This window comes from Tympanuchus pallidicinctus, unplaced genomic scaffold, assembly GCF_026119805.1.
Source record: "Tympanuchus pallidicinctus isolate F22 unplaced genomic scaffold, pur_lepc_1.0 scaffold12, whole genome shotgun sequence".
NCBI lineage: Eukaryota > Metazoa > Chordata > Aves > Galliformes > Phasianidae > Tympanuchus > Tympanuchus pallidicinctus.
The window spans coordinates 15,016,357-15,027,500 of record NW_026294637.1 but is presented as its reverse complement, the minus strand read 5'-3'; the positions used below and the strand labels follow the sequence as shown (position 1 = coordinate 15,027,500).

The window sequence follows — 11,144 nt, the reverse complement described above, 5'->3', positions numbered from 1 at the left end:
AATACTTTTGTACAAAACGGGTTAAATTGTCAGCACTGTTGTACGTGTATAGTTTATGCTTTACTTTAAAACAATTAAGTAATATTTCTCTAACTCAGAGTACTAGTTTGTTGCAGCTAGAACTTTTCCCTCCTTGCAAAAACTGGGAGATAAATTGGTTCCTTTTTAGCTGTGACATACCATTATGTATAGTAGATAAAAGTAATTATGGGTTGAGATGCATAAAATGGCCCACTGGATAGCTTATCTAGGCAACTAGCTACATTCTGATGCTATGTGTAGAATCTGATCTGAAGATTAAAAAAAAATAAATTCCATCAACACCTGTAGTATTTCAAAAGGAATAGCGTGGAAATAACTAAAACTATAGTTAAGTAGCCTTCTAGATCAACAGCTTGTCAGTAACTAATGAGATCAGATTAGTTAGTAATTAGATTAGCACTTCATCTGCTAGTCAGTTAGTAAATGTTACATCCACTGACTTTGTTGAAACAAAAATCTGATTACCAAATTGAAGATACTGGTGAAATATACCTAGTATATTCTCACTATGAGATGGTACACTGTCTGTTTCAAATCTAATTTGCATTAGAGATGCTTTTATAGAGAGGTATCTGCAAGAGAAAAACTAGGTGAGTTATAGACTTGATCAAGTATTGATCTCAGGAAGATACAAAATCTTGAAGACATTTCCAGTATTATTTCATGACTCACTAAAATAATGTCAACATGACAAATCTCAACAGGTTCAAAGCACCATGGAAGAATGAGCAGTTTTGGATCTCTAAAACAGAGGAACTAAGTTGGATCTAGATGCATACAGAATCCAAGTGGTGAGCCACGTTGTGTTTAAAATCACAAAGTAATTCAGACCACTGAAGTGGGGGATGTTAATGCCTAAGCAATGTGGAAGAGCTGCCAATGCAAGACATTTTTCTGTTGGTTGGCTCATAGTATCCCAAATGGAGAAAACAATCAGAATGTCTGCTACCTAAACAATAAATTCTAACATTCCAAAAAACCAACAGTCTTGTTTCTTCCAGCAGATGCCAGATGACTTTCTGCTGGAATGTCTTTATTTAACACCCTGCAGATTGAGCCACAATTTCCTTCAGTGTGACTTCTATTGACAACACTGCCTTCTTTAGACATACTGAGATTTAGGATTTATAAGTTAGACCAAAAGGAGAATCGCTACGACTGTTTGGGTCATTCTTGTTCAGCTTTAGGCAGTTTGTCTTTTAGAAGAGAAATAATTTCATTTAACATCCAAGTGTACCTGAAACCTTCTCTTAAACTGCTGTAGGTGATGGCATATTGTATCTTGGTGCCAAAGGGAATCAGTTCTGTGTCCTTATGGTATGTCTGTGAATAGTGCTAGCACTGAAGATGGAAAGGCTGCAGTTGACTCTATATTAGAGTCACTGGTTCATAAAACTGAAGAAATCAATAAAATTCAGCATGTCTGTTATTTAGTTAGTGAGATTTCACTAACTGAAGAGTAGACTTGTCAAGACAAATATAAACTCAAAAGTTAAGCACAAATCCAGTTTTTGTGCAAAGTGGAAGATAACATAAGGAAACAGGAAGAATGTGTTATTTTCACTGTACTTTAGCTTAGGCTGGACACTGCCTAACTTTAAACTGTTCACGTGGAACCATTTGATAAAGTTATTGCAGAAACAGTGTACTGTTTCCACTGAACGTAGCAATGATTAACTAGAAATCACTGTGTATGGGTTGCTCCAAAAGTAATGTCTCTGATTTATTTCCATGGGAACTGCAATAGGTACAAAAAGCAAAATAATGCTGTTTGATAGTGTTTTGTATCTGAGGATTTACTCTCTTTCAACATGGCCACTACCCTTACCTATGCATTTTTACTAGCAATGAACAAAAGCCTGCATGCTGTGCTCATAAATATCTGCCAGCAGAGGTGGCGCACTGTTGCCACTGCTGAAATGCTACACTCACTGCCATCCAGTGTGCGGCCTCCAGGAATGTTCAGCAAGCTTTGGTGATTATCAGTGGGCTCAATTTTTTTCTGCACAGAGGAGTTTAGTTCCAGTTTTTTGCTTGATCTGTACTTCCACATCAGGCGTCATTCTGTCCAACTGCCCCTCTGCTGCCATCTGTTGCATGGTAACGAAATGGAATGGAATATAGGTGGGAAGATTCAACGTGCACTGCGATACCACCAACATCTGCCTCTGACATCGTGGGCCAACATAATAAAGTAGGAGGCATTGCTTTCAGAGCAACCCTTGCACATAGATTTTCCACATTTTTAGAGAATAAAGTCATTTTTAGATGGATGGATGAATTTGGGACACTGTTGCTTCGTCTTTATCTCTAATTGAGATACTATCACGGATTGTAAGACTCTGGAGTATAATGATTTGTCAGCGCAGGACAGAGTGGACCAATTTAATAGCTGCTGGAGGGGTTAGGATTCCAGCAGCCTTTGATCAAATCCTTTTTAGGTCAGTAACATTTAGAGATGTAGAAAAAAAATCAAGTAATTGGAGAGAGACCAGATGGTTTGTGGCTAATTTGGAAAAGTACAGATTATATTGTTGTGCAGGATCTTATTAAATAGAAAGGTCTTAAGATTTTGTAAGGGATAGATTAATATTGATATCATGTTATTCACACTGTTTAGTGTGCAAACATCATCCATCTTTTTATTTTTCTGCACGTGCTCATTGCTGCCTCTAAAACCACAGTGTCAGGAATTAGCATGGTGAGTCAATAGACAATAGCATTATGTGAATATTTCTCTTCTATGTTTTCCGTTGTTGAAGAAATATTTACGTGTGTGTAAACTCTCAGTTCAAATATTACAGAAGTAACCGAGTGTATGCCTATCATGGAATTAATACAGGTGAGCGAAGTGCCATAAGCACAGGCTGATCTTTCTGCACTCCATACCACTTTTGCAGAGCATTTTACCTTATTTGCACAGGCTCCTACTCACTGCAGTTACACTAATGAAATATGTGTTCATTTTTAAGTTTCTTTACTGTTATATTCTGTGTGCACAAAGACGTACTGGATAGGAATTAAGCTGTGTGTTTACTTTAAGGGGATAAAGGTAAAATAACATGGATTGAACTGGGTAAATATTACTTGTGTTTATTGCAGCACTGCCCAGAGGTTGTGGGTGAAATTGCTGAATATTTCACAGATACTACAAGGGGTAACTTCTACCCCACGCAGTTTACAGCAAAGAATAACAGTCGACACAGACTGGGAAGTGACTTTATAAGAAACCTCTTTTTGTGGGAAAGGTAGAATGCAGAATAACAGCATGTCTGCTGCCTGAGTCTTGGGATCATACCATCTCAAACAAGAACGACCTACCTGTCCCAATGCTCATATACACGTGCCGTAAGATATGTTTTAAAAGCACTTAATGCATTAAATATATTTATAGGCTTACATGTGTATAGTTTTGCAGGTATATCAAGATGTCATTATAATTGTTAGTACTACTTCACAACTGTTATTGGGCTGTTATTGCTTCTTATTATCTCACTTAGTGTTCCTAATGCCTTAACCGTGATTAACAGATTTAAACTTTACATCATCTTGCTATCGTTTGCTGGCACACACTTAAGAATATATCTGAGATTTTGGGATAATCCTTTCTGTTTGGCAGAGATGTTTGGAACTAAAAAGTACAAAATAGATGGTCAGCTCTGGAGGGAATCCTTCAGAGAGGTAATAGCTTAAGGAAAACATTGCCAAACAAGCAAAGATTTGCTGAGAGGTTTTCGGAATAACATTCTTGACTTAGAGCCCATTATCTAACAGATGTGTATTGATTTAATAAGCCTCCCTACTGTTTCACTATAAGTACTTAGTTCTCTCATCTTCAGTGTTGTATGTGGAGCAGGAACTTATTAATAAAAAGTCTGTAATTCCAGCAAGACGTGTCGGTGCCCATATTTATCAAGGACAGTTAAGTATTTTAAAGCTAATTAAAGCTGCTTCCTTTTTTTTTTTTTTAAATTGGGATGCTGCTTCTAAGTCCCTCAGTTGGAAGTAGTACCTGATGTATACATTTCTGTCTTTATTTGACAAAATAATGATATTACAAGCTATGTCATAGATTCAGTTTTTTTTTTCCCAGGATGCCTCAAAATAATCTTACAAAATAATATCTTGCTGTGGCTGCACAAGAACTGACACCTTGCAACTGCCAAGCTATTACTTCATTCTCACTTTTTTTCTAGCTGATGTTTACTAACTGTACAGAATCTGTTATTTTTAATACTACAGGCTTCATTTGCCATGTGAAAGGCTTAATACCACTAATTTCTGGTGAATAGAAAAGCATGTAATTATATGGCATATCTCACTGCTTTGCAGAATAGAGGACAGAATAGAATGGCATCAGTGCATTAACACAACTTCTACCTAGACTCTAGTTGTACTAGTTTGTAACACTGAAGCTGTTGGTAGCCTCTGCCTAGATTGACATAAAGACTCATAATGCAGATGATAGTGAAGCACAAACAGAGGCATCCAGTAGTCCAGAACTGTCACAGATGTGACAACTGCTTACCTCTGCTCCAGGAAGTGGTTCCCTTGGGAAGAAGGAAGAAGTCCAGCCAGTTTTTCTGCTTTTCCCCTGTCTTATTTCTTACTGTAGCAAGAGGCGATAATAAAGAGAGGTAAAAAGAGGTAGGATTTGGTGCAAAACCTGCTGCAAGAAATGCAAATGTGGCAAGGAAGAGGGAGAGAGTTCTGCTGCTGAAAATTGCTGTAAGGTTTAGCAAATGCTGCTGCATTGGAATGCAGCTGCCTGCCTCAGAACTGGGCACAGAACGTCATGTACGGCTTTCTCAACAGTCTTGTGCTGTGCACGAAGGAGTCGTCTCATGCCTATGTACACATGTGCATGCTTCAAATGAAGGCTGTTACAAAAAGCTGTAACCTTACCTAACATGAGAACAGCCATTATGATGCTCAGATTTTAATCGAGTGTGAGTTAGGCTGTGGGTTTACCCTGATACTTTGTGTGTTTATTCATTGCTATCAGGTGTTAAAATGAAAAAAAAATCAGCTGCATGTTGATAAGCAACTAATGATTTTACTCTAGTTTTGTGGCACTAAGCTTCAGGTAGTTTAGAAGAGTCTGAAAGATGGAAAACTAATAGATTTGTCACTTCAGCCTCTTGAAAAGCTGTATTCCTGATGTTTCAACATGCACATTGCAAAAGGGAGACACTATGGAACAAAAGGGAGACACTAATGGAACACTAACAAGTCATTTCTGAAAGTCTTAGCCTTCAAATGTTAGTCTTACAACTGTAAAACAAAACAGCTGTGTATCACTGTAGTGGGTATGTTATCAAGTACCATAATCCCATCTTTTTTTAAGGTAAGAAATACATGTGTGAGAAGTTCTGCAAGTGTTCTGAGCACAGGACTTCTTCCATGATCTATTACTATTTTCTGCAAAGTTTCAAGTAATTTGCTTTTCTGATTCAAGCTATAAAGCTTTTAACTATAAAATTGATCTCCCCGTAAAGTGCATGTTGTGTTCTAATACCATAATTACCTACGGCCTGATCTTCCAACCCTTGGTGGCATAAGTAATCTTTACTCATCTGTCTAATCTTACTGATTGCATATACAGGAGGTGTTAAGTGAGTACAGCAGGCTGTTACCCAACTTTTCTAAATCACAATTTGTTTTCACATGAATAAGTGATCTAAGTGAAGGGTTAACAGTGCTCTGTCTCTCTTAATTTAAGAGTTGGAAGACAATTATAATTCAAAATGCTTCTTCTAGTTGAGACTCCTTAGGAAAAATATATACACCGCCTAGAGCTAGAAGTCCAACTTTGCTTTTAAATGCAAATATTTTAACAAGTATAACACATAGAATCATGAACTATCAATTATTCCTACTAGGCACATGTAAAACATCTTGTTTATCACAAAGAGGCCAAATTAAGCAAAAAATGTAAAGTAAAAATTTGTAATTGAAGTGTTGCCTGTTCTACTTTGAAACTGCCCGTTGTTCTTATCAGCTGTAGCCTCCAGGTTGTCTTGATGCATTTGAATGGGTCTTTTAATAAGAAAAGTTGAGAACTGCTGGTAGTGGCTTTCTGTGGGGGTTGTTATGCAAGTTAATCTGGCTTGCAGTGACTGCTTACTGAGAATGGCGTTAGAACAGTGCATTGTTTACAAACACAAGCCTGTCAGATAAGAGAGGACATTAGTTTCCTCTACTTCCATTCCCTAAATGTTCTATGGGTAAGTACAGAATGACAAGGGGGAAACATTTCACTTCGGGAAGAATGGATTTCCCAGCTAACCTACAGAGAGAAGAATATAGTCAAAAGTTCATGTAGATTTTTGGAAGCTTTAAGTAGAATTTTTTTATTCCAGTTTAATTGCATCAGTCTGAAGGCAGATCAACTACGAGTTTCAACAAATGTTGTTTTTAATTTTCAGCATGTTGTTGTTTCAGCCTAAATCAAACAATCTGCTGTTTATCTCCATGCCCAGGAAGAGTTTGTTTGAGACTGTATCTTTCTTTTTGTTGCTGTTTGCTTGTTTGTTTCACCAGGGTACTATTAACTATCTTTCAGAACTGTAACTTCAAAATTATGTCCTCAAGGTGATTTTGTTGCATTCTTTTGAAGACGTGATGACTGTTTTACTGACACTTTCCTGTTCTCAAGGGAGAGCTGATAGTTTTGGACCAGCAAGTAATTGTCTGGATCATACTCAAAGTCTCCTCTTCAGGTTTCACAAACGTGTATGCACATGCATGGGATTAATGTGAATGCTGAGTCTCTGTATGGCACAGTCCTGTGATGTGTTCTGAAAACACGTCCTGATCACACAGTTATCTCTGGGAATATTCAGTGAAGTTAATGTTACATCACTGCAGCGTCCAGCACCTGTTTTTTGTGCCTTTTTAGTTTGGGTTTTTTTTTTCCTGGAGTGGGGTGGGATTGGGGGAGAGGAGAGGATTTTTAGTTAGTTTTTAATATGTCCTATGAGCTCTTTTCTACCTTGCAGTCTTAAGTCTCTGGCAGTTAATGGACTGTTCTGTGTTTGTTTGTTTGTTGTTTGTTTTTTACATTAGCCCTGCTTTTGAGGAGTGATTTTTGAGATCTCTGCAGTCTTGGTTGCCATCTGGGTCTACAACCCCAACCCCACTGATGTGCTTGGGATGTTATTTTCAGACGTCTCTCGGTTGCGTTTTAACCTTGGAATTTACAGTGCTTCGTAAGTCAATCCTATGTTGACTGGATTGATAGAGACTGTAAAACAGGTAATTATGCAAATTATGTCCAAATAGTATTATTAAAGATGCACTGTCTATATTGTTTCACAGTTTCATCCCTCTGTTCTCTTAGATTACTTCCATGCTTTTTACAGCTCCGAGGTTCTATGTGCAAGAATATGAATTTATTCCACGCGTTATTTTGTCATATGCCTTGAAATGAAAGGTAGTTTGCTTCTGTACAAGGTTGATTTCAGAAAGGTAGGAAAATCTTATTTTTTAAAAGCATGTTCATCCTGCTATCACCTAGTTCTGATTTTTTTCAACAGCACATGATAAAAGAGACTTGACCCAGCTGTAGTGAGCCTTTTGCTTCAACTCCTTAAGTGCATGAGAATTGCAGTAATGCTTATTTCACTTAAAATTACAGCAGCCACAAGAGAACCTGTTTTTATGTATTTTTCTGTTTAAAACATAAAACACAGATGATTTGTCAGGGAACCACCTGTCTCAAGATAGCTGAATACATTGATTCCATTGTTTTCTGACTGTTGAATCTAAGCAAGACCACCAGTGGTGTATTTCTGTGATGTGATGGAATTTTGACATACACTGAAGAAAATTCATGGCATTGAAATCATCAGATATTTTTTCCTTGTATTAGTTAGCGCTGTTATATAATAAGCATGGTTTATTTCACTTGTTTTCCAGCATTGTTATTTCATGGTTGATTGTTGACCATGTTTACTAGTTGTAGCAGCTGTCACTGGACAGTGCGGAACTTTTCAGATGTGACCTGGAAAATGACTCATTTTTTGGCATGAGCAGAAAAGCTGAGTTACTGGGATCATTCACAGTGATATAGGTGAGCACTGATGCATCTTACAGTGAAATTTATTGCTTCTCTCTTAAAGTTCTTTTATCAGATCAGAGGACTAATTTGATTGAAAATGCAGAATGGTGGCACTGCGCAATGGAAAGAGCTTCACTGCAGAAATGAGTTCTGTTTCAAATGAAGACTGAGATGTTCAAGCACAGGTTGTATCTATGAGTGGACTTGAAGGGAAAAGTGGTCTGTCCTTGAGATGGGTAGAACTGCATAAACAGTCCTTCAAACATGTACTTTGTGCCAGACTTCTGTACATTGGTCCACAAGTATTCAGTTTGGGCTTGATGAGTCCTGCTTCCTTCTCTGTATTCTACTACTAAAAATAATAGAATTAGAGGAAGTCTTGTGCATTAAACAAATGCAACTTATTTGGCCTGGAGTTATCTAAAAAATAAAAAGGCACATGCAAATTAAATTTTATTCAGGGATCTCCTGTTTAAATGGAGCAGTGATATCATCGAACTTGCTCTGAGATTACTGCATTGTGTTGGAGAAGTGGTGGGCAATGTAGGTGGGCGCTATTTGCTGTTCTTCCAGATTTTTGAAATGTAAACAATGCTTACAAATGTAATTGGCACACTGTGATAGTGAACTGCCAGCCTTACTGAGTTGAATAGTGGCTGCTGTACTGTAAGGAGAATTCATGCTCAGACTTGTAGTTAACTATGTAACCACTGCAGCGTAACAAAGATGTTACTTCTATAGACATCCTTTTGTTATTTTAGGTTGAACTTTGGGACTTCGGAAGCCATCTTGGAAGAGGTTAAATGATGCCATGAGAAATTCTGGCCAGCATACAGCCTTTCTAAAAGCTCTGCTTTCTTTAGCCACGAACTCATTTGCTTTGTAGCTTTCTGTTCACCTTTAGTGTCTGATTTCGTAGTCGGTGAAGTTCAGCAGCAGAACTCGGACCACATCCTTTGTGCCACTCACACTTCAAAAGGACATGAAATAGCTTTCACATCTCCACCTCCCTACTAAAATCTCTCCTACCTTTTGGTTTCTTGCATTAGAAGGGAAGGAATGTGCCTGAAACAGTCAGTTTTTTTTCTTCTTTTCATATTGTTTGATGCATGATGAGCTTGGCTATCTGATCTCATTGTGTTACTGAATATGGCTTCATTAGCCACAAAAAGTGCTATCTACAAGGAAGAAAATATGCCCTCTGCTGACTTCGCATGCGGCTAGAATTTAAAAAGCTGCTGTCAGAGTACCACGATGGAACTATTGTTTGCAAATAAAGCAAATTAAAATAAACATCTTTTATCATAAGAAAGCAATTAGTGTTGATTCGCAGCTTTGCTTGGTTTTTCTTTCCTGACCTTGACTACATCGTGATGGTTTTGTGCTTCTTCGGACAGCTTCCACTGCATCTGCATCGATTAAACCTTGATCTCATTTATTATCTCAGGAAATGGTCTCAAGGTCACAGGGCTGGAAATTTAATTATGGTGGCAGTATATTAAGTGGCACATTTAAAGATGCTGAATCGCAGTAATTAATTTTTTGGATGGTGGTCTCTAGGGAACAGGTTTTCTCCACACTGGGTGTTTAGACATCCATCATGGCCATTCAGCTTGGCAGCTGTCTTTTAGCTTTAAACTGTGTCATTATTCATCTTTTACGGCTGACTTTAAAAACACTAGACAACTATATTCTTTTTTATTGTAATATATGTCAGATGCTTGTATTAAGCTATACTTCACCTTTGCTATAAAACATTAACAGAGGTTGCTAGTAGTTACCTGCCTGGCCTCTAAATTGAGATAACAATTACCCTTCGCTGACATCTAGTGTCAAGGCATGAGATATAGCTGGAGTGCTGAATCCATTGGCCTGGAAATCCTGCACTTCCCCAGTGATTCAAGCTCACCCGTGAAGCTACAGCACTGGACGTAATTAGTGGACACGAGGGATTAAGTTGGCACTCGGTGTTGACTTTGTAGCAGCACTAGGTTATTGAATGAAATGCAGCACTGCCAAGGTCTTAAAAATCTTGTAATGTTTAATGAAGGAATGGTCATTAAACTTGCTGGATCAAATATTAGGCAAGATGGAACTGGGAGGTATTTAATAAGGGGTCTGAAAATATGAACTAAATCACATCCACTCATTTACAAAGCTGGCAAAAGTCCAGTCTTTCAAAATTCTTCACTGCTGTTTTAAGGTAGGTGGTATTGGACTGGGGAAGGAGAACAGTGAGCAGATTTTAGCTTCTAATGTAACTTCATTGAAAATTCTTCTACTGTAAAATTATTTTTCTTGAATGAAATATTGTTTTCATGCTTCTCGGACTGTTCACAGGTTGATGTGAGGTCTTTCACACCCTTTGTCAAATTGAATATTTCAGGTCTCTGAGTGACCTAGTCTACAAACATGTTATTGAAGTTGAGTGAATTATATATGGCTATGCACGTAGCCAACCAAAGCAGAGCAAATCAGGGCTTGCTACACCTGTAAGAACAGAATAGTCCAAATGTTTGGGTTTTTTTACATGGCTTTTTCAATAAATCCAGAGTCCATTGGATTTTTTGAAGAAAAATATGCCGCAATATGAAAAATCGGAGGTAAAAGCAGTATTTGAGGGAGGTTTATATTTGGAGCTTAGCAAATAATTACTCGAAAATGTAACGAGGGTGTATCAAGCTTGTGTTTTCTTCCTTGTTGTGCCTCATCTTAAATAATCTATGTATGTGAATATTCACAATGGAATGCAGAGTAGCCATATAAAAAGCTAGGATTTTGGAACATGAGGGGAGGAGGGAACATAGCTTACATCACCACTGCCTGGAGAGTGATGGGTGTGTAATAAATAATCCATAGGTTAGGATAAGTTTGTGTGAGTGATTAGGCAAGCAGCTGTGCACAATAAGTGGATAAACAGGAAAGAAAATAATTAATGTTAATTTCAGATGAGGTTAGTGGTACCATACTAAGTATTCACTAAGAAACGCTTCTTTAGCTGTAGTCCTGATGTACATTCTATCCTTGCAGCTCACCATCA

At 37.7% G+C, this 11,144-nt stretch overlaps 1 long non-coding RNA gene across 1 annotated transcript in view; it reads left to right on the top strand.

Annotated features, from left to right (window-relative positions):
* The window catches only part of LOC128075492 (uncharacterized), a 23,054-nt gene extending 13,514 nt beyond the window's left edge, over positions 1 to 9,540 (top strand). Inside the window, exons 2-4 of the long non-coding RNA XR_008203859.1 lie at positions 7,111 to 7,299; positions 7,963 to 8,116; positions 8,866 to 9,540. This is a non-coding gene — a long non-coding RNA (uncharacterized LOC128075492). The remainder of the gene's footprint in view (positions 1 to 7,110; positions 7,300 to 7,962; positions 8,117 to 8,865) is intronic.
* The last annotated feature ends 1,604 nt before the right edge of the window (positions 9,541 to 11,144 follow it).